Raw genomic sequence first — 24,324 nt, 5'->3', positions numbered from 1 at the left:
CCCACCACACCCGGCACCTTCCCCTGCAACCGCAGGAAATGCTACACTTGCCCCCACACCTCCTCCCTCACCCCTATCCCAGGCCCCAAGATGACTTTCCATATTAAGCAGAGGTTCACCTGCACATCTGCCAATGTGGTATACTGCATCCACTGTACCCGGTGTGGCTTCCTCTACACTGGGGAAACCAAGTGGAGACTTGGGGACCGCTTTGCAGAACACCTCCGCTCGGTTCGCAATAAACAACTGCACCTCCCAGTCGCAAACCATTTCCACTCCCCCTCCCATTCTTTAGATGACATGTCCATCATGGGCCTCCTGCAGTGCCACAATGATGCCACCCGAAGGTTGCAGGAACAGCAACTCATATTCCGCTTGGGAACCCCGCAGCCCGATGGTATCAATGTGGACTTCACCAGCTTCAAAATCTCCCCTTCCCCCACCGCATCCCAAAACCAGCCCAGTTTGTCCCCTCCCCCCACTGTACCACACAACCAGCCCAGCTCTTCCCCTCCACCCACTGCATCCCAAAACCAGTCCAACCTGTCTCTGCCTCCCTAATCTGTTCTTCCTCTCACCCATCCCTTCCTCCCACCCCAAGCCGCACCTACATCTCCTACCTACTAACCTCATCCCACGTCCTTGACCTGTCTCTCTTCCCTGGACTGACCTATCCCCTCCCTACCTCCCCACCTATACTCTCGTCTCCACCTATCTTCTTTTCTCTCCATCTTCGGTCCGCCTCCCCCTCTCTCCCTATTCATTCCAGAACCCTCACCCCATCCCCATCTCTGATGAAGGGTCTAGGCCCGAAACGTCAGCTTTTGTGCTCCTGAGATGCTGCTGGGCCTGCTGTATTCACCCAGCCTCACATTTTATTATCTTGGTTGAAGACTAACATCTGTGATGCTGAGGAACACAAATAGTCTCATTGTAGGTGTAGCTTCACCAATTATGACTGAAAGAAATTTGTTAACTCCAAACATTTATTCCCATGAGAATAATGTGCAGAGTCTTCCTGTTTACTGTACTTTTATAAATTGAGAGTCTTTATCCCTCAAAGGATGGCAATTCGTTTCAGATGTAAGATGAACATCCTTTAGACCCTAAATGGAAATCCATTCAAATTGCTGCGAGTGAAGAATTTGATGAAAGTATGGTAGACAGAGAGCACAAAATGGTACTATGTACAAACGATACACTGTTATTTGTGCATGACCTCAAAAGAAATCTGGCCACCTCTACTCCTGATGGATGTGGGATCTCCAAGCCTGAGGAAACCAGTTAGTTATAAAATCATTAAAACCAATTGTGGGAATGTGACAGAGGAAATAGGAGAAGTAAAAGGAGGAGACCACCCAGGCAATAGTAATAACGATGTAACACACTATGAGATAATATTTAAGAAGGGCATAAGCATGGCAAAGGCCAGGGCAAGTAAAACCTAAGCTTGAGAGGTTGAGGATAGACTTTGTGGAAACAAAATGGATCAGAATATTGAAGGTGAACAATAATAAGAAACATTTAAAATAGTACTCAGCAAAACCCAGGAAAGCATATCCCATTAAAAATAAAGCAAACTAACAGCTAATGAGACACCAGTTAAAGTAATGGGTAAAAAGGAGGATGCACAAAATACAAGGACAGCAGAGTGGAAAAGGATGCAGGGACTGAAGAAGTAATAAAAACATTCAGAAGGCAAACATGAATTATGAAAATAAATTACTAAATAACATAACCCAAAATAATACAATGCAATAAAAAAGGAAAAGCTGTGATGGGAATAAGACAATCAGAGACTGTTTGATAAAATCACAGACAAAGCATTTTAATAGCAGAATTATTAAGTAATTGCTTGGCTGTAGAGTTTACCAGGAAGATGGATCAAAGGAACATAATAGCAAAAGATAAACTGAGAAATGATATAACTACATTTAAAACAAAAAGAAGACGAGCAATATTAAAGAAATTAATCAAAATCAAAGGGAATAAAACATCTTGTGTAGATGGATTGTACCCATGGGTCCTCAAAGAATCTAAGGAACAGATAGCAGAGGCACTGTTCCACGTATTTAAGGATTTATTGGGTAACTGTGTAATGCCAGAGAACTGGCGGACAGCTAACGTCATACTTCTATTTTAAGCACGAATCTAAAACATGCTCTGGGAACCAAGGACCAGTCAGTTTAATATCAGCAACAGGAATACTAATGAAATCCATATTAAGAAAAACATTCAAAAACAAAAATATATAACAATGAATAATCAACACTGATTTCAAAAGGGAATGTCTTGCTTGACCTACCTACTGGGAATCATCGAAGAGGAAACAGGCTGCAGAAAGGAGTAATTCAGTAGATGCAATACAGCTGGATTTCTACAAGACCTTCAATAAGATAACACATAATAGATGAATAATTAAAGGTCAGAGCATGCATGGTCAGTGAATAAAAGGATCACTGCTTGGCTGAAACGCAGAAAGTGGAGAACAGGAGTAAGGGTAAAGTGAAATCCTACAAGAATCAATGCTGTGACTAAAATGCACAACTTACATTCATGATCTATACACCTGAATCTAATGCAACATTTGTGAATTTATGGGACACCAGACTGAATTTTATGGAAAACTGGCTGCCTCAATTTCACAGTGATTCTTGAAGGGTTTCTCTCTGAGAGCTTGAACAGGTTATCTCAGCAGAGTCTCTCAGCTCTGGATCTCGTTATAGTTATCTCATACAATCTTACACTGCTCACCTCATCTCCAAGGTGCAACTCCCTGACTGCAGAAGCATCACTGCCGCTGTGACATTCTGGGATTCCTGCCAGCTGTGCCATATTTGAAACTCCGCTGTGTACCATGTAAATCGCTGCGAGTCAGGAACTACTTTTCACAGCTGCAGTTTTAGAAGAATTGCCCCCACAGGTGGTTAGCAGAGGCAGGTTGGCACTCAAATTTGCTGACAGGAACCTTGAGGTCCTGCGTGGTGGCAGAGGAAGCCTGATCTCTTTCCTTTTGATTACCTAGGACCACTACAGCAGCAGACCTGTCAAACTGTTCTGAAGTTGCCACCAAGTCAGTACAATGCCCACAGTCAATAGGAATGGCCAGCAGGGCAGGAAGGAGTTTAATAATTTTGTGCACTCAATGAGGCAGCCACTATCTTCACTCTGCTACCCCACACATTCTCTGTGCTTTTGCACTACCTCACAACAAGTCCAATGGTCTACCAATCTCACTGTCGTACGCAGCATCTTCCTTCACTCCCTCTCAGCCATCCTAACTTCCCAGGTGACTAGCCATGAATGGCCTCTGTGCTGCTAATTTATTCCCTTGGAACGTCTCACTAACTCCACCACAACCCCCTGCCAAATCACTGCTAACAGCTGTGCCAGCCATTTCCAGCTCACTCATTCATAGAGTCCCCACAGTTCAGAAAGAGGCCATTCGGCCCATCAAATCTTCTCAAACCCTCCAAAGAATATCCAAGCCTGTAACCCTGCATTTACCATGGCCAATCCATCTAACCTGCATATCTTTGGACTGTGGGAAGAACTGGAGTACCCAGAGGATACCCGGAGGAGACATGGAGAAAACATGTAAACTCCACACAAACAGCCAAGGAGCCACAGTACTGCCTAATCTCTCCTGCTTTTTCAGGAAACAGACTTCAATAGGATGTGGGAGAATCCTAGCAGCAGAGGGCATTCTCGAAGACCTCTATGTCCCAGCAACCAAGTATGATTCATTATAAAGCACTGAACAAAGCAAGAATAGGCGATGACATGTAAATGCATGCAAATAGACCTATTACTGCTCACTAGTGAGAATTTTCCTCTTGCTGTTGAAATTGTGGGCAAAATCAGGCCTCTTTTTCCTAAATGTCAAGAAGCTCATTTTCTCAATCTTGTCAAATTTTCCCAGTTGACTAGCCAGTGCCCACGAGGTTTAGTGGCTGGGAAAATACAACCCACCAACTTCACAGGGATGGCCAACATTGAGCAGTATTGCAACAAATAACAAGATGATGGTAACAAACTTGCAGAATAAATGCACAATCAGCAAAATAATTTCCATTTAGATCAATTTGAGGTGTTACAAGAAGGGATGAACAGTTTATTTTCTCAACCCAATTAAGTTCTTTAACATTATGAAAGGCATATCTAGATAGATGTAAACAAAAGCAGAAAATTGGTAGGGTGGCAAATAATAAAGGAGGATAGCCATAAACTATGGGAAGATATAAATCGCAGATAAGTAGTAGATGGAATTCAACCCAGACGAGTATGAGGTAATGTACTTGTGGAGGGCTAACAAGCCAAGGGATTACACTATGAATGACAGGACCCCCTAGAAAGTATCGATGACCTGACAGGACTTGATGTGCATTTCCACCATCTCTTGAAGGCAATAGGGCAGGTGACTAAGGTGTCTTCGAAGACATATGGGATTCCTGTCTTCATTAGCCAAGGCAAAGAGTACAACAGCAAGATGGTCATGCTAGGACTGTTTAAATTGCTTGTAGGGCCATAAGTGGAGTACTGGTCACCACATTATAGGAAGTATGTTACACTCAAGAGAGTGGAAAAGAGATTTGCCCGGGTGCTACGTGGGCTGGAGGGTCTGAGCTCTGAGGAAAGATTGGATTGCATGATGTTGTTTTCCTTGGAGCAGCCATTACTGGCCTATTGAAAGTGGATAAAATTATGAAGTGGGGGGATAGGAAGGTGATCTTTTCAATTAGTAGAGGGGTCAATAAGCAGGTGTTATTGAGGTAGGAGGTAGAAGACTAAGAAGAGAGTTGAGGAGAACATTTCTCAATCAGAAGGTGGTGGGAGTCTGAAACTTACTGTCTGAAAAGATGACTGAGTCAGAAACTTTTGTAACAATGAAACAGTATTTCCATATTTACTTGCATTGCCATATCCTAGAGGGTTATGGTCTAGAAACAGGAAGATGTGACCAGACCTTTGTTGACTGGTGCATATGGGCCATATGGCCATTTTCTGTGCTCTAAATGTCTAAATTACTACAGAGGGATGTGAGGCCACCAATATAACATATATACAAATATGGACCTGGAGTAGGAGATCTTGGGAATGTTTTGCTTTTTAATAAGATCAGGGCTGATCGAATTGGAATCTCCAACTCACATTCTTGCCTATCCATAAAAAGAAGCCTTCAACCTCTTGCTTAAGAAGAAACTTTTCACATCCGCCTTCAAAATAGTCAAGGATTACGCCTACATCACCTTTCGAGCAAGTGAGTTTCAAAGACTTGTGGCTCGCAGAAGGAAAAAAAATGACTACATTCCTCTTTTAAATGATCCTTAAACAGTGACTACTCATTCTTGATTGTTCCTTAAGGGAAAATATCCTTTTCACCTCCATCCTGTCAAGAGTCTCATGTTTCAATCAAGTTACCTCTTACTCCTCTAGCTTACATTGGGTAAAGGTTTAGCTTGTCCAACCATTCTACCAGGCTCTAAGAAGACCTTCTACATCAAACAGATGTTCACCTGCAAATGTGCTAGTGTGGTATAGTGTATCGCTGTTCCCATTGTGGCTTCCTGTACATCGGGGAAACTAAGCAGGGGCTTGGGGACCGCTTTGCGGAACACCTACACTCGGTTTGCACTAAACAACTGCACCTCCCAGTCGCGAACCATTTCAATTCCCCCTCCCACTCCTTGGACGACATGTTCATCCTGGGCTTCCTGCATTGCTACAATGACGCCATCCGAAAGATGCCGGAACAGCATCCATATTTCACCTGGGACCGCTGCAGCCCAAGCATATCAATGTGGACTTCACAAGCTTCAAAATCTCCCCTCCCCCGATCAAATCCCAAAACCAGCCCAGCTCAACCCACCTCCCTAACCATTCCTCCCACCTCAAGTCCCACCCCCATCTCCTACCCACTAACCTCATCCCGCCTCCTTGACCTATCCATCCTCCCTGGACTGACCTAACCCTTCTCTACTGCCCCACCTATATTCACCTTTATTGGCTCCAACCCCGCTTCTTTGACCTGTCTGTCTCCTCTCCAACTACCTTCTCCTTTATCCATCTTCTATCTGCCTCCTCTTCTCTCCCTATTTATTTCAGAATCCCCTTCTCCTCCCCCATTTCTGAAGAAGGGTCTAGGCCCAGAACGTCAGCTTTCCTGCTCCTCTGATGCTGCTTGGTCTGCTGTGTTCATCCAGCTCTACGCCGTGTTATTCCATGTACAAGTCTGGTATATCCACAAGATAGTCACTAGCCTATCTGATGGCCAATTCAGCAGAATCTTCTTCTTTGTCCAGAACATAATAAGACTCTGGAACTTGCTACTACAAGAAGTGACTGATATGAATTGCACAGATGCATCGAAGGGGAAGCTAGATAAATATGAGGGCAAAAGGAATAGAGATTTGCACAGACAGAGTTGAATAAGGAAGGATGGGTGGAACCACATATGAAGCATAAATACAGGTTTGATTGGCTGGGCTGAATTCAGTATTTCTGTCTTGCATATTCATAGTAATCTAAGTGATTAGTAACAAGGATACAAATTCTTGTTCTTCATCATCTCTTCCCCTTACCCCACCATAAAAAGTAGATTTTTCAAAAAGTGTAGATGGAATTTGGAACTCAAGCTTAATTTACATCTTTCAACGGAAAATTCTGTTCAAGCAAAGTCCACCTATCCTTTGTATCTGACACATTCCTGACTTACTTTGCTCGGGTGGGGTGGGGGAGAAGAATGTGGGGGAGAACTTGGTTGCACCAGAAGAGCTGGCAAGAGGTGAAAATGGGGCAGAAGCATGCCATAAATTTCATACAATATCCCACTAAGTGCTTTGAAGAAGGAAGATTGGAGATTTCAACAGGTAGGTGCTCGGAACTAAACTGAAGGGGTCAAAGCTACTGAAGCAGCTCCACTTCTTAGGAGCAGATCTGCTTTTTGCCAAGTCCAGATTTTACCCTCTCCCAGATGGGAGGGAAATCCAGTGGGGAAAATGGCCCCACCCAACAATTCACTTTCAGTCACTTCACCCCAACAGTGAAGTAGAGAGAGCAAAGGGATAAATAGGTTGAACAACGGGCCATATGTGGATCTCACTGCATATATATCCATTCATGTTGAGTTATTGTCCCAAAATGATGTGGAGGTGCCAGTGTTGGACAGGAGTGGACAAAATCAGAAGCCACACGACAAAAGGTTATAGTCAACACGTTTATTTTAAATCACAAACTTTCATAGCGCTGCTCCTTCATCTATAACCTGGTGTCATGTGACTTTTGATGTTATCCCATCAGACATCTCTCCCTCAGTTCATTAACCAATTTACAGAACCCAAATTTTGTATCATTCTCATTGTCCCAAGCAGATAAGGTGATTTTACAATGAGGATTTAATACATATTTAGTTTTACATGGAATTTGAAAACAGAAGCTGGAGTAGGTCATTTGCCCCTTCAAACCTGCTCCACCAATCATTATGATCATGGCTGAGCATCCACTTCAATGACCTGTTCCTGTTTTCCCCCATATCTTTTGATCCTGTCAACCTCAAATGCAATATCCAACTACTTCTTGAAATCATATAATGTTTTGGTCTTGGCAGCTTTCAGTGGTAGTGATTTCAACAGGCGCACCACTCTCCTGGTGAAGAAATTTTTCCTCATTTCAGCCCTAAATTGTTTACCATGCATCCTTAGGCTGTGCCCCCTGGGTCGGACTATCATATCATAGGAAAAGTTCTTCCTGCATCTACCCTGTCTAGTCCTGGTAGAATTTTAAGGATTTCAATTCATTCTTATGAACACCAGAGAATTCAATCTTAATTGATTCAACCTCACCTCATATGTGAGTTCTGCCATCCCAGGCATCAATCTGGTGAACCTTCAGTGCACTCCCTCAGAAGAACATCCTTCCTCACCTAAGGAGACCAAAACTGTATATAATATTTAGGGTATGGTCTCACCAAGGCCACATGTAACTGCAGCAAGACTTCCCTGTCTTGTACTCTAACCCTGACATTATGAACGACAACATCGGATTTTCTTTCATTACTGTCTGCTACACCTGCACACTTACCTTCAGTGACCGGTGTACAAGGATACCCAGGTCTTGTTTTACATTCTCCTCTCGATTTACAGCCATTCAGATAATAATCTGCCTTCCTGTTTTTTTCTTAAAGCGAGTAACCTCATATTTACCTACGTGATACTACATTCGTCATACTTTTGCCCATTCAATCAGCTTGTCCAAATCACACTGTAGTAACTCTGCCTCAACTTCACAGCTCATGCTCCCACCCAGCTTTGTGTCATCTGAAAATGTGCAAACATTACATTTAGGTCCAACATCTAAATCATTAATAAATATTGTCAAAGCTGGGGTCCTAGCACTGATCCCTGCATTGCCCCAATAGTCACTGCCTGCTATTTGGAAAATGATAAGTTTATACCTACTCTTCGTATCCTGTCTGCCAATCAGTCTTCTATCCTTTCAATACACTACCCCATCCCATGTGCTTTAATTTTAAATGCTAATCTCTTATGTGTAACTTTGCCGAAAGCTTTCTGAGAGCCCATATCGACTGGGTTCCCCTCATCAACTCTATAAGTTACATCCAGTAGATTAATCAAGCATGATTTCCCTTTCATAAACCCATGCTGACTCTGTCTGCTCCTCCCACTGTTTTCCAAGTGCTTGAGATTAAATCTTTTATCATGGACTTTAGCATTTTCCCTATTACCAGTGTCAGGCTGAGTGGTTTGTAATTCCTGGGTTTCTCTCTGCTTCCCATTTTAAATAGATGGGCTCACATTAGCTAACCTCTAATCTGTGGGAACTGTTCCAGAATATATATAATTTTGGGATACGATGACCAGTGCATCCACAGGGTCACTTCTTTAAGTACTCTGGGATGTAGATTACCAGTCACTGGGGATTTATTTGCCTTCAAACCCGTTGATATCTAAACATGATTTCCATACTGACTTCCTTCAGTTCCTCCTTCTCACTAAATCCAATATTTGTGATATACTATTTGTGTCCTCCTTTGTTACTTACTTGTCTGGGTGGCCATTTCTTCATTATTCATTGTAAATTCCCTGGTTTCTGACTGCAAGGAGCCCAAGGAATTTGTCTTTACCAATCTTTTTCGCAAATACATCAGTGCCTTACAGTCAGCTTTATGTTCCCTGGAAGCTTAGTCTTGTATTCTATTTTCTTTTCCTTGATCAGTCAGTTTGTTCTTTGCTGAATTCTAAATTCCTCCAACATGTCAGGTCTGTTACGTTTTTCAGGCCAATTTGTATGCCTCTTCCTTGGATCCAACACTATCTCTAATTTCCCTTCTAAAGCATGGCTTGGCCACTTTTGCATTTTACTTTTACCAGTTTTACTTTAGTTCCAGACAGGAAAGAACAATTTTTAAAAAATGAAAGAACTGCAGATGCTGTAAATCAGAAAATAAAACAGAGATTGCTAGAAAAGCTCAGCAGGTCTGGCAGCATCTGTGAAGGAAAAATCGAAGTTAACATTTTGGGTTTGGTGATCCTTCCTCAGAAGTTCCTTCTAAATTCTGAAGAAGGTTCACCAGACCTGAAACATTAACTCTGATTTTTCCTTCGGGAAAGAACAATTGCTGCAGTTCGCCTAAACCTGTTTTGAATATTTGATTACTAGTATTTTGCAGGCCATGGCCAGAGTAAACTTACCTCCAACTATTTCATGTGGCACTTTCCAAACCATATCTCAGCTTGTTTTATACAGCTTGATTCTATTCTTTAAATGAACTGAGAAGTCTTTCTCTATTTTGTGATATAGTACAATGTATTCAGGAGTATTGCTACCCAATCCAGAAACTGAAATTGTGAACTGTTTCAGGAGGAGATTTGCAAATTTTGTAACCTTTGTGGGAAACAGCAGGCACAAACTTAATGTCTTATCTTATTAAAGATCATCGAGACACGATTTGGCTCAAGGCTTCAGCTTAGGCCCATGAAGCTGAAACTGTAGTAATTGTGGCTTGCCTCCAACTGTTGTACAATCAGGCTTCATAGCTTGACCTAAGAAGTGTCACAACAAATCACATATTGCATGTAGGATGGATGCTCTCGGTCCTTGATGCCAGGGATGATTTCCAGCAGTCTAGAAATCAAATGTAGGGAAATGCTCTATGTATTGAGTTTTGTCAATGCTCCTGGCAATACTGGTGAAACGACGCGTGCTAACTCTTACAATGTTCAATTTGGACTTATTTAATTCTAAATTATTAACAGACTGAATAATAGGCCAAGAGAACTCCGGGGTAGCTGTTCAACCAGATGTTTGTATTGGAACTATGAGAGCAGTGAACTTTTTCATAAAAATTATACTATTAGCTTTCCTGGAGGCATATTAAAATTATTTGTAAAATTTTACAATTTATCACAAACTTAATGGAGGAAAAACGTTTCTTGCAACAAAATAAGCTGACATCATTTAAAAGCTTATAATTATTTTGTATTCAATAGCTAAAACTGGTCTAATTACTTTAGTGCTGAATGTAACTTGGGACAATACTTTAGAGTACATGTCTAGTTTGGACTCCATCCACTGCTATGGAATTAGAATATCAAGGCTAGAATTACTGTCATATTTTGGAATGTTTTCCCTTTTTCATTGAAGAATTTGGAAATAAGTCATAGTTAAATAGTGTGTTTTAAATTAAACTGGGTTTGTGCTCCTTACAGGCGATATTTTAGGCATTAAGATAAAAAGGCATTGAGCAAGGTATTGACTGTGTTCTACAAAAACTTGGGATAATATTCTTTTTCCTTTGTTACTTGTTTCCAGATTTCAAGTAAACATCCGCACTTTTTGTTGCTTGAATGATCCAGTTCATTTGAGCATTATCGTGGACTGTCTGTCAAGATCGCTCTTAATTGGCGGCCTTAATAAACTGTTGTACAACTTGTTGGATATTTTCTGATCAACCTATTCAGAGATGTTATGACACAGCTCTGGAGTAGGTTGGATTTCAGCCTGGGACAGAGGTACAGACACTACCACTATACCACAAGCACCCGTTCGTGCAACTTCTTTGCCAGCAGTCTCAATGGGTATCCATGAGGAACTAATTGAAAGCCCAATTATCATCTTATACAATCATCATCATAGAATCCAGGCAGTGCGGAAGCAGGCCATTCAGCCCATTGCATCCATGCCAACCCTCCAAACAGCATTCCACCCAGACCCGCCCCATCCCTGTAACCCTGCATATCCCAGTGCTAATCCACCTAACCTGCCCACCCTGGACACTACGAGCAATTTTGCATGGCCAATCTAACTAACCTGCACATCTTTGGACTGTGGGAAGAAACCGGAGCACCTGGGGGAAATCCACGCAGACACGGGGAGAATGTGCAAACTCCACACATAATGTCACCCGAGGGTGGAACTGAACCCATGTCCTTGGCACTGTGAGGCAGCACTGCTAACCACTGAGCCAGCGTGCCACCCCGCACCACAAGTCCTGACCACCTGAAGCCTGTCCACCTCTTCAAGGCATAAATCAGGAGTGTAATAGAAAACCCCCACTCGTCTGGATGAATGCAGCTCCAAAAAACACTTCAAAAACATTCAAAGCAAAGCAGCCCATGTGACTAGTATCCTATTAAATACCTTCCCCATTCAGAAGAGATGGGTGTTAGCAGTAATATCACTGGACTAGTACTCCAAATGCTAACGGTAATGTTCATGGGTTCAAATTCCACAGCAGCTGGTACAATTTCAACTCAGTGCATAAAATCTTAAAAGCTACTTTCAGTAGTAGGAACCATGAAAACTTTAATATATTATAGAAAAAGCCCATCTGGTTCACCAATGCCTTTTACAGAAGGAAATCTGCTGTCTTTATCTGTTCTGGCCTACATTGGCTCCAGACTCTCAACAGTATGGTTGACTCTTCACTGTCCTCCAAAACAGCCTAGCAAGCCGTTCAGTTCAAGGAGAATTAAGGATGGGCAACAAATACTCATCTTGCCAAGGATGTCCACATTTCCTATAGGGCCACGACCTGCAACAGTATGGTGTTTTAAACATATCAGCAAGCAAAGGTGAAGTTAGCCACTTCACTGTGCTGCTACGCAGTAGCAATTCTGCTGTTCTTCCCTAACAGGGACACTGTAATCAAGTCAAAAAGATATTCTATGTGCCATACAAATAACCAACATGAATTTCAATGCCAGTGTGATGCCAGGTATCATACTTTTGCATATACTTAGCACATAAGTTCCTCCCTCCCCTTTCAGTTAAGACATGCAAGACTTCCATTATGAGTCTGCCTCAATTTCTTCACACCAAAGTTCATGTTTTACTTACTGGTGTCTTATAACTGGGTAAGGTATTGACCAGGTGGCACTGGTGAATTGATAAGGTGTCTTGAGAAGGAAAAGTTTAAAGCTCAGTCACTCTTTGCAACAAATACTGATGACATTTTAAAATGGCAACCAACCACAGTCACACTCTTGCTAGTGGTTCACTTTTATATCATTTGTGCAGGGTTTTTTAAGGCTCATGAATCAACATTATGGAATACTGACAAAGCTTGGCACTATGCAGGACAAAGCAGTCCATTTGATTGGCATAACATCCAGAGGCATCCATTCCCTCCACGACCAATGCTCAGCAGCAGTGTGTATAATTGACAAGATGCACTGCAGAAATTCACCAAAGATCCTCAGACACACTTTCCAAATCTGCAAACATTTCTATCTACATGGACAAGGATAGCGGATACCCGGGAACAGCACATGCAAGTTCTCTACCAAGTTACTCACTGTCCTGCTGTGGCAATATATATATCGCCGTTTCTTCGCTGTCGTTGGGTCAAATCCTGGAATTCCATCCCTAATGGCATTGTGGGTCAACCCACAGCAGGTGGAGTTCAGCAGTTTAGGAACGCACCTCACCATCACCCTCTCAAGGTGAACCACGGACAGACAATAAACACTGGCCTTCCACATCCCACGAATGAAAATAAAATCCAGCCAAGCAGAAATGGGGCAGGCACAATGTGAGAAATGCTTCAGAGTATTTACTCATTGTTTTAAATTCAGCTTGAATATCTGGCAGAGATTGGTCTGACGTTACAGACATATACAGGTCACAGCTTTTTATGTCAAATTTAATGCAAAAGCCCTGCCCAAGAGCAATCTACCAATAGACCATCCACTCATTCATCATTTAGATGCAAACTGAGTCTAATGACTGTGTGTGTGTGTGTGTGTGTGTGTGTGTGTGTGTGTGTGTGTGTGTGTGTGTGTGTGTGTGTGTGTGAGAGAGAGAGAGTGAGAGAGATCAAAACTGTGCATGGGCAAAAAGTAGCGGGTCTAATTAAGAATTATGAATTGGTGCATTGTAATGTATTGTATCATTTGCAACATGCCCATCACTCTGCTAGTAACAATTTCCATTGATTAGGTATCACACCTCACTTTGAAAAGCCTCATTTCACCGTCACATACTTTGCATTGTGGCAAAGGGGGAGATGGTTGTGATTAGGTAATGTCTTATCCAGAGAATCAGGGTCATGCTGTGGAGACATGGGTTCAAATGCCACTCAGCAGCTGGAATTAAAATGTAATGAATAGAATAGGTTTCAGCTGGTAACCACGATAACTATCTTCAACTTCCGTACAAATTCATCTGGTTCACTCATGTCTATTGAGAAAGGAAGGTGAGTGCTCTCTGCAATGAAAGATTGAGCCATTCATTTGAAGGGCAGTTAGGAATTAGAGACAAATGCTGTTCTTGGCTGACTCACATCTCATGAAAACAACATTTAAGAAGCCTCACAGCTACATTGGCAACTGTTCAACCATGACATCATGTCAACCAAACAAGCTGTACAGCATTCACAAACACTCCTAGATCTCTTTTGCGGGGCAAGATTGGGCACAATCAGAGGGGGGCAGAAGGCAATTGGAGGAAGGATGTGTGTGTCTTCATATCCTAATCTCCACGGAGGAGAGACAGCCATTACTGGGATACCAATAGCTAGAGCCTAGACCAATGGCAGGGTCAAAGCCATCAAAGATGATGATATCCTCATGCTTAATCCTCTTTCACACATCCCACACTCCTGTACAATGTACAAATCACAGATATAAGCATGCTTCTGTTAATTACGCCCTTCCCTTCTCACCATAGTCATACCCCTATTCTTTCCCTTCCTTTCTTTGTTGCCATCCAAAATTGCCCTAAAAACAGCAGTAAATTGCCTTCATGGTAGAAACAGAGAACAGAAGTTGGTGATTTGGCCCTTTGAGCCTGCTCCACCATTTAATATGATCATGGCTGATCATTAAACCAGTATCCTGTTTCCTAATTACAACAACAATGATAATAACTGGGTGGCTTATTGGGCTATTTCAGATGGCAGTTAACATTCATGCACACTGCTTTGGGCTTGAGGTCACTTCTACTTTAGACTGGGTAAGGGCAGCAGATTTCATTTCCTCAAGGATATTAGTGAGCCAGATGCATTTTTTAACAATCCACTTATATCGTATTACTATTACTTATACTAATTGATTATTTAGGAGTTACTTTTTGAAAATAAATTGTTGAGCTACAACTGTGGGATTTTGGTTCGTATCTCCAGATCAATAGTCAAAGCTTCTGGTGTGCAGAAGGCAGATGCTGCCATATTCAATTGTAGTTGCAAAAGGGGCAGACTTTGTGGACCAACACCAAATAGAAAAGTCACCAAAGTGTCATTTGAGTTCACAGCCTTTACTTCCCATATCAGATGCCCATCAATGTGTGTATTTTGCAGGAGACATTACAGGTGAGCTTCCACACGTCAGGAGTCCAGCCAGAGCATGCTGTCAAGGCTATCAGAGATGTCAGCTTGCTGGTGGAGGGGTCACGCACGAGTTCCACTGCTGACGATTCTGATGAGCATTTCGATGGGGTAGCCCACAAAAGAATCTCTCTGTGCAATGGGAAGCCTGTCAAAATGCAGCCGTCAATGTCAAAGTGGGCAATGGAGTCCAGCACCTTTTCTTTGAGCCTGGAGACCAGCCTTTCCTGCATAGAAATGCTGGGAACTCTACTATCACAACTGTGGACCTGAGCATAATGCAGCGCCTGATGGCCGATATTGCAGTCACCAAAAGTTTGAGTGCTGCTGTGTGAGCTCAGACTGCTGCCATTGAAGTTGCAGGTTGCAGTGTGCAAAGCTGTTTGCAGGGTCAAAGAGTCATCCAATTTTCTGTCCTCTGAAAACAAATAGAAATGCTGAGGTGCCCCCCAAGAGCAGTGCCAGTGGCTCAATAAAACACAAAACCTGCTTAAACATCTCCCAGGAAGGCAGAATTCATGTTGGCCTGCTATTGCAGCAATGTTTTTGCATTACCTGACAGCCCAGGCTCTGGCAGCAACTTCTAAGGGCCTTCTAAGATTACACACTTCCTAGAGGGCATTGTCTAAAGTAATCTGGAATCATTTACCTCCAGAGAAAGCACCAAATAACACTGCACTGATCAGTCTTTGTAATTATGGAGAGTCATGAAGTCATAGAGAGATTATAACAACTTTTGTGTGCAATTGGTTTTGAAGGTGAATTAAAGATGTTTCAAAAATATCAGCAATAATTCATTTCTTCCAGCAGGTGAAAAACATGATTTGTTCTAATGGAGTTGGTCATTTGGGGGCTTACTCTTAAGGGACAAGTTTGAAAGTGGAAGTTCGCATTTGCCTTTTGCATACTTTTATCGAATGTTACAAAATCAAAATGCTTTCTTCTACCATGAAGTAAACATAATAACATATTGATAACATTGATGCTTGGATTTAAGTGATGTATATCTTTTCTACTTAGAAGATAGTCCTGTAGCGACTGTCATAGCAGTAGAGAACAAATCCATCAAAAGCTTAACCACGAGGTTATCCCAGGGTTCTGTTCTTCATGCAGTTACATTTTGAAAAAGTCTATCACATGAAAAACATGGTTACATCAAGAGGGCAATCAAGATCAGTATAAAAGACTACAGATGTAAAAGCCCGTACTGTTCAGTTCTTTTTTTAATGAGTTGGGAGGTTGCTACTTCTCAAAAGATTTTTCCATACCCCTTACTCTAAATGATACAGTACTGCAAACATTTCATTAAGGGAATGGAAAACTCTGTCACAAAACCAATAAATATAGCAACTACATTGCATCTCCCGAAAAGGAAAGTAATGGAAAATCTGAAAAAAGCATGACGTGTGAAATCCTGCCAACTTGGCTCTGGCACCAGCAGCAGCCAATGGCCCTGAATATTTCAGCTCCCCTCTTGGGTGTATGCTGCATCAGCTGTTTCTGTGCGACATCAACGACATAGCTTGCATGCACAGAATGATATAGGCCATCAAGCAATCCTCCCAGCTATCTTTAACCAAACTGGGTACTGGAGAAAGGTAACAAGGAGGGAATTATGCTGAATCATACATTTTGAGGAAGTAGCACAAAGTGGAAAATTTTGCAGGGAATTGCTTCTTTTTTCAGAAAAAAAGATTTAATTTTTAATGGATGCCTACTACTCTTCTGTCAACTATACATTCCGCATTTTCTTTAAAATTGTAAAGAGACTGGGTTTGCTGAGTACCAGTTTTTTGTGTGTTATCTTGCCCCCTTGCCATTTCAATCACCATTTCCACATCACTGAATTTAAAGGACAGAAAAATCTTTGCCACAATTTATAGATTCCTAGAAGTTAACAGCTTGGAAAGAAGCCACTTGGCCCTCTGTGTCAGATCAGCAATGATCAGTATACGCTAGTCCTAATCTCAAAGATTGGTCTGTATCTATGGTAACTTTGGTGAATATCCAAATTCTGCTTTAATGTTACAAGAGTTTCTGATTCAACCATCATTTTAAACAGAGAGTTCCAGCATCACGCCACTCTCTGAGCGAAAACAATTCTCAGCTCTCCTTTTAGCCTTTTACCTTCTACTTTAAGTCTAGGCCCTGGTCATTGTCCCCTTTAATAACAGAAAAAGTACCTTCCTATCCACCTTATCCACACCCACCGTCTTATACACCTCTATAGGGTCCACGCTCAACATTTGCTGATCCAAGGAAAATAGCATGCGGCTATTTAGTCTTTCCATGTAGCTCATATAAGATCTTGCTGAGGCCCCTCTGTACTCTCTCTAGTGCAATCACATCATTTTATAATACAGTGACCAGGATGGAACACAGTACTCCAGTTGTGGCTTAACCTGCACTTTGTACCGTTCCAGCAAAAAGTCCTTGCTCCAATATTCTACCACCTTAACTAATAAAGTCAAGTATCCCATGTCTTCTGAACCACCTATCCATCTGCGCTGCTTCCTTTGGGGTTTGCACACTTGGATCCTCTGTCCTTTCCAGAGTCCTATCGTTCACAGTGTAATCCCTTGCCTTGCCAGCCATCTTTAAGTGCATTTAGCCTTACACCTTACACTGGTCCAGGCTGACTTCTATTTGACACTATTCTGTTCAGCTGACTGGTCCATTGGTCTCCTGCAGTTTTTATCCATCCTCCTCACTAGTCACCACCCGAACGTTCTGTGTTATCCACAAACCTTTTGATTATGCCTGCTAGAATTAAGTCAAAATCATTAATGTACACAAACAGCAAGCACCCCAGCACAGAGACCTGTGGAAGCCCACTGCAAACCGACTTCCAATCACAGAAATTTCCTCCTACCATCACCCCCTGCTTCTTGCCTGTCAGACAAATTTGAATCCAAAGGGCCTTTTTACCCTTGGAGCCCATGATCTCTAACTAACTTAACCAGTCTGCCGTGAATGTTCTTATCAAAAGTCTTGTTAAGGCCCTTGTAGACTACATCAAATATACTACCCTCATCAACACTCCTGGCTACCTCCACAAAAACTTTGATTAAATTTGTGAAACGCAACCTTCCTCTAACAAATCTATGCTAACTATTCCTGATTAATCCATGTCTATTGGACTGCAGATACATTCTGTCCCTCAGAATTCAAATGACTTCTCCACTGTCAAGGTTAGACTATCTGGCCCATCCGTTCCTCCCTTCTTTAACAATGGGATAACATTAGTAACCTTCTAGTCCTCTGATGCCACAGTTCTGGCCAGAGAGATTTGAAAATGACTGTCAGGGCTCCTGATACCTTCCCCTGCTTTCTGCATGAGCCTGGGATACATCTCATATCAGCCTATGGGTTTATCCACTTTTTCGGCTGCTAAACTTATTGTACCTCCTCTCTGTCTGTTAATTTCTAGTGTTTCACAGTCCTCCACCTAGACGTCTATACCTGTGTTGCCTTTCTCCATTGTGAAGATCAGCACCAAGTGTTCATTGAGGACCGTGCCCATGTCTTCCAGGTTCACACACACAATAGCTCTATGGTCCGTAATGGACCCTACACATTTCCTAGTTACTCTCTTTCTCTTTCTATTTTTTAAAAAAGCCTTTTCCTTTATTCCAGCCACCAATGTTTCTCATGCAGTCTCTTTGCTCCCCAATTTCTTTCTGAAGTTATCACTGCACTTTTTATACCCCTTGAGGGTCTGTGCCAAATCAAGCTCTTGAAATCAGCTTTAAACTCTTCTATCTATTAATCCTAACTTTCATATCCCTTAACACCCAGTGTTCTCCAGTCTTTGTCCAACTCTCTGTGTCTACAGGAATATATTTGTCCTAAACTCTTGCTATTTCCTCTTTGAATGCCTCCCATTGCTCTAAGACAGGATTATATGCAAGTAGCTGCTCCCAGTCCACATTTCTTTCTTCACTTGCAGGGACATGGGTGTCTCTGGCTGGCCATCATTCAGTTCCCATCCCTGGCTGCCCTTGAGAAGGTGGTGGTGGTGAGCTGCTTTCTTGAACCACCGCAGTCTAGATGCTGTAGGTAAACACACAATGCCATTTTGGGGTGGGGTTGGAGTTCCAGGTTTTTGACTCAGTAACAATGAAGGAAGAATGGTATCTTTCCAAATAAAGATGATGAGTAGATTGGAGGGGGTCTTACAGATGGTGGCATTCTCATGTATCTGCTGCCCTTGTTCTTTAAGGTGTAAGTGGTCATGGGTTTGGAAGACGTAGTCTAAGGACCTTGTGTGGTTCATCTTTTAGCTAGCACACACTGCTGCTACTGAGCATTGTGCAATCATCAGCGAACATCCCCGCTTCTGACCTTATGATGGAGGGAAAGTCTTTGATGAAGAAGCTGAAGATGATTGGGCCTAGGATACTACCCTGAGGAACTCCTGCAGAGATAGGAATAATAGCAAACTGGACTATTGTTTAAATTGCAGCGTGCTGCTGTGCAGGGGAACCTGGGTATCCTTGTGCATGAATCACAAAAAGTAGATTTGTAGGTGCAACATGTAATTAAGAAGGCAAATAGAGTATTGTCCTTCATTGCTAGTGAGATGGAGTTTCAAAACAGTGATGTTATGCTGCAGCTGGTGAGGCCACACCAAATTCTTTACTTGAGAAAGGATGCACTGGACCTGGCGAAGGTGCTGAGGAGGTTCACTCAATTGATTCTAGAAATGAGGGGGTTGGGTTATGAGGAGAGATTGAGTAGACTGGGACTATACTCGTTGGAGTTTAGAATAATGAGGACGGATTTGATAGAAACATATAAAATGATGAAGGGAATAGATTAGATAGAAACAGGAAGGTTGTTTCCACCGGCAGGTGAAAATAGAACTGGAGGCATAGCCTCAAAATAAGGAGGAAGAGATTTAGAACAGCGTTGAGAAAGAACTTTTTCACCCAAAGGGGTGTGAATCTGTGGAATTCCCTGCCCAGTGAAGCAGTTGAAACTACCTCATTGAATGTTTTAAAGGCAAAGTTAGAGAAATTTATGAACAGTCAAGGAATTAAGGGTTATGCTGAGCAGGCAGGTGAGTGGAGCTGAGTCCACAAAAAGATCAGCCATAATCTTATTGAATGGAAGAACAGAATCAATGGGCCAGATTATGTTTCCATGTTTTAAATTCTAATTCCATTTCAGCTTCTCTTCCCTCTGAACTACTTGTTAGTATCACATCCCTCTGCCATTCTAATTTAAATCCACCTCAAAAATATTAGCAAAACTCGTCTCAAGGATGTTGATTCTATTCCTGCTCTGATGTAACCTGTCCAAGTTGTACAGGTCCCATTTCCCCCAGAAATTGTCTCAATACCTCTGGAATCTAAAGCCCTCCCTCCTGCACCATCTCTCATGCCGTGCATCTATCCTTCTATTCCTATTCTCACAATTGTGTGGCACTGGGAGTAATCCAGAGTTAACTACCTTTGAAGTCCTTCATCTCCATTTCATGCTAGTCGGTTTGCAGCACCTCATTTCTCTTTCTTCTTAAGTCAATGGTCCCAACATGGACCTCTCTCTGGCTATTCACCCCTCCCTTGAGAATGTTTTGCAACCATTCCATAACATCATTGTTCCTGGCACCCAGGAGGCAAGATATTATCCGGGAGTCATGCCTATAGATGCAAAGTGCTGTCTGTTCCCCGCATTAATGAATTCCATACCACCACTGCTCTTCCAGACTTCTTCTGGACCACCCACAGTACCACGGATCTGGCTGGTCTCCACACAGGAACCATCATTCTCACAGTTTTCCAAGGCCAAACACTAGTTTGCAAGTAAGATACACTTGGTGCCAGGTCCTTTCTTCTATCTGGTGATCACACAGTCCATCTCTGCCTGCACTTCCTTAAGTTGTAGGGTGACCACATGAATGTTTTTCAAAGCAAATTTGCAGATACAAACTGCCATACAGTATATGCACAAGCTTACTGTACCTTATTGAAAATTGGAACCGTAACTAATATCAAGAACAGTTGTGGAAATCCATGCCATATGTATACCGCGCTTAACCGTCTCGGCCAATTCTATATATGCTGAAGGATCTTCAACTTGAATGTTGCAGGACAAGAGATTGTATCAAGCAAATGGCAGCAATTTTGCTATGTTTACATCAAAGATCTTGAGAAAGGTTTTCTTTAAGAAATTATTTTACTTTTATAGGCAACTTCAATAGGCCTTCACTTGCAATGATACAGCACTTACAAATATTCGGCTGAATCTAACATTTTTTTCAGCTAAGTCAGAGGTGTGTCCAGTTTTTTTTAGGTCGATGGTTTCACTGTGAAGCCCCAGTGGATCTTCTCTTCTAACATTATCAAATACTCTATATTACCAACACTTCCCATTTCTGAAGAAGGGTTCAGACTTCAGACCTGAAACATCAGCTTCCCTGCTCCTCTGGTGCTACTTGTTCATCTAGCTCTATACCTTGTTAACTCTCTCTCCCAATGGTATCATGCATTTCTGGTTTCTCCCCATTTTACCATGTGTTACTGTTATGACAACTTTCCACTAATTGGATATCAACTGAAACACTGGTAAGCTTTTCACACATGCCCTCTTTAAAGTGTACTTTGCACCAGGACAAGCACTGTCAACCCAGGGGTGCCCGGACAGTTCCTGACATTTTCCCCTGGACATGGCACACAGAGGGAAACCAATGCCCCGTTTTGTGGTCAGGGCCCTGGAGAACCTGCTGGGTGAGGTGGTACTGACACAGGACCTCTGTCTCCCCTAGGACCAGCAATGGTAGCCACAACAGCAGATCATGCCAGTCTGGCTTAAGATTGGCACCCGGGTTAGACCACACTTGGAATATTGTGTTCTCTACTGGTCACCTCATTATAGAAAGAATGTGGAAGCTCTAGAGAGGGTGCAAAGGAGATTTACCAGGATGCTGCCTGGACTGGAGGGCAGGTCTTATGAGGAAAGCTTGAGGGAGCTAGGGCTTTTTTCATTGGAGCAAAGAAGGATGAAAGGTGACTTGATAGAGGTGTACAAGATGAGAGGCATAGATAGAGTGGATAGCCAGAGGCTTTTTCCCAGGGCAGAAATGGCTATTATGAGGGGGCATAATTTTAAGGTGATTGGAGGAGGGTATAAGGGAGATATCAGAGGTAAGTTCTTTACAGAGAGAGTGGTGGGTACGTGGAATGCGCTGCCAGCAGTTGTAGTGAAGTCAGATACATTAGGGACATTTAAGCGACTCTTGGATAGGCACATGGAAAATAGTATAATGTAGGGTATGCAGGGTAGTTTAAACATAGTTCATAGGTTGGCACAACATTGTGGGCCAAAGGGCCTGTATGGTGCTGTACTATTCTGTGTTCTATGTTTTATGTTATAGCAGTCACAGCCATTTGGAGGAATGCCTAGCACTGCAGGAAACTAGTCTATGTCCTTCTCCACCAGGATAACAACCGCCATCTTCTCTTCAGTACTCACACTGACCTTATCTCTGCTACACCTCCCAGCAAGGCTCATGCTCTACTACTCTCACTACTCGTTGCAAAAGCTTCCCTCGTTTGCTCTCACCCTCTCCAATCCCTGACATCACTAACCTTGCCTGCCGTCCACTTTACCTACTCACACTTCAAGCTCACTCCCCACCTGCACTGAAAGTAACAGCTGGCCACACACTTTTATCTCCCCTAATACCTGATCAAGCTCACCTGCAAACTCTGAGACCTAGGATTCTGTTCTCTCCAGCTCTACCTCTCCCCACAACTGCCAACCACTCCACCACCTCGCAACTGTATCTCGACCTCCTAATCCACAGACCACAATCGGTAAGGAAAAGCAGCAACACCTCCTCCACAATGATTGCATATTCAGCCCCTTACGATAGTCCTTCTACACTCTTGACTGTGAGGCCGAACTCAGCTCTAGCTTCATTTACAAATTTGCTGATGACACCACTGTAGTGAGTCGGATCTCAAACAACGATGAGACAGAAAGAGATTGAGTGCTTAGCAGCATGGTGTAAGGAAAATAATTTCTCCCTCAATGTCTGCAAAACAAAGGAGCCAGTCATCAACTTCAGGAAGTGGAGTGGAGGACACGCCCCTGTCTATATCAATGGTGCTGAGGTGAAAGCAGTTGAGAGCTTCAAGTGTCTAGGAGTAAATGTCACCAACATCCTGGACGTGTTACAGTTAAGAAAGCGCACCAATGTCTCTACTTCCTCAGAAGGCTGAGAATTTTGACATGTCTGCACCCTAGAAAGCATCTATCCAGATGCATCACAGCTTGGCATGACAACTGCTCAGCCTAAGACCGCAAGAAATTACAGACTGTTGTGCTCACAGCACAGTCCGTCATGCAAGCCAGCCTTCCTTCCATTGACTCCATCTAGACTTCCTTCTTTATCAGGAAAGCAGCCAACATGATCAAAGATAACAAAGTGTGAAGCTGGATGAACACAGCAGGCCAAGCAGCATCTCAGGAGCACAAAAGCTGATGTTTCGGGCCTAGACCCTTCATCAGAGAGAGCCCTCTGATGAAGGGCCTAGGCCCGAAACATCAGTTTTTGTGCTCCTGAGATGCTGCTTGGCTTGCTGTGTTCATCCAGCTTCACATTTTGTTATGTCTGATTCTCCAGCATCTGCAGTTCCCATTATCTCTTCACATGATCAAAGACTCCTCCCACCAGGATTATACTCTCTTCCACCCTCTTCTGTCAGGCAGAAAATAGAAAAGTTTTAAAATATATATCAAGAGATTCAAGAACAACTTCTCCCTTTCCCTTATCAGACTTATGAATGGGCCTCTCACATATTTGAATTGATTTTTATCTCTGCACCTTCTCTGTTGCTGTAACGCTATATTCTGCATTCTGTTCTATTACCCTGATGTACTTATGTTTAGTATGATTCATCTGATAGCATGCAAGGCAATATATTTCACTGTGTCTCAGTCCATGTGACTATAATAAATCAAAGCAAATCAATCTTTTACTCTCATTCCAAGAGAGAAACAGCCAAGAGGAGAGGTGTGCTGCTGGTAATTTGTCTCCCCATCCCTTATGAGGAAAGACTCTTGACTCTGACCATCACAAATTGGTCCTGGACTGGCATGAGAGGCTGACTTAGTGCCAGGTCCTGCTGACTGAATGTAATGCCCTTGACCTGACCAAGACCTGTAACTATGACAAGCTTCCTGGCTTTGCGCCTGTGCAAAATGGCGTGGCAAAACAGGAGCAGTATGAGCCTGGTATCCCTGGCTTAGAGAATAAAGAACAAAAAGAAAAGGCAATTCAGGAATACTGTGAGCATTTAGGTAGGCTCAGAGTGCATAGCACTATGGCAGTAAACGAAGAGCTCCAAAGATGCAGCCTAGACCAGTCCACAAGCCGCGTGTGTATCCCTGAGGGCAGGGTCCCTGCTGCAATGTTACAAAGATCATTGCCGGTGCTGCTGGTGTTTTAGCATTGAAGTGCAGAAGCATCTTAT

General features: G+C 42.7%; 1 protein-coding gene across 5 annotated transcripts in view; it reads right to left on the bottom strand.

Moving 5' to 3' along the window:
* Nucleotides 1–24,324, bottom strand: part of cmss1 (cms1 ribosomal small subunit homolog) — a 323,071-nt gene that overhangs the window by 36,837 nt on the left and 261,910 nt on the right. The window contains exon 2 of one of the 5 annotated variants that reach the window (XM_048540832.2): nt 2,306–2,386. The exons of the other annotated variants lie outside the window; for them this stretch is intronic. The gene's annotated coding sequence lies outside the window, so the exon portion shown is untranslated. The remainder of the gene's footprint in view (nt 1–2,305; nt 2,387–24,324) is intronic. 5 annotated transcript variants of the gene reach the window in all.

The sequence above is a fragment of the Stegostoma tigrinum genome, chromosome 12, assembly GCF_030684315.1.
Source record: "Stegostoma tigrinum isolate sSteTig4 chromosome 12, sSteTig4.hap1, whole genome shotgun sequence".
Taxonomy (NCBI): Eukaryota; Metazoa; Chordata; class Chondrichthyes; order Orectolobiformes; family Stegostomatidae; genus Stegostoma; species Stegostoma tigrinum.
Note: the sequence above shows the minus strand (reverse complement) of the source record. Positions and strands in the feature narration are given on the sequence as shown.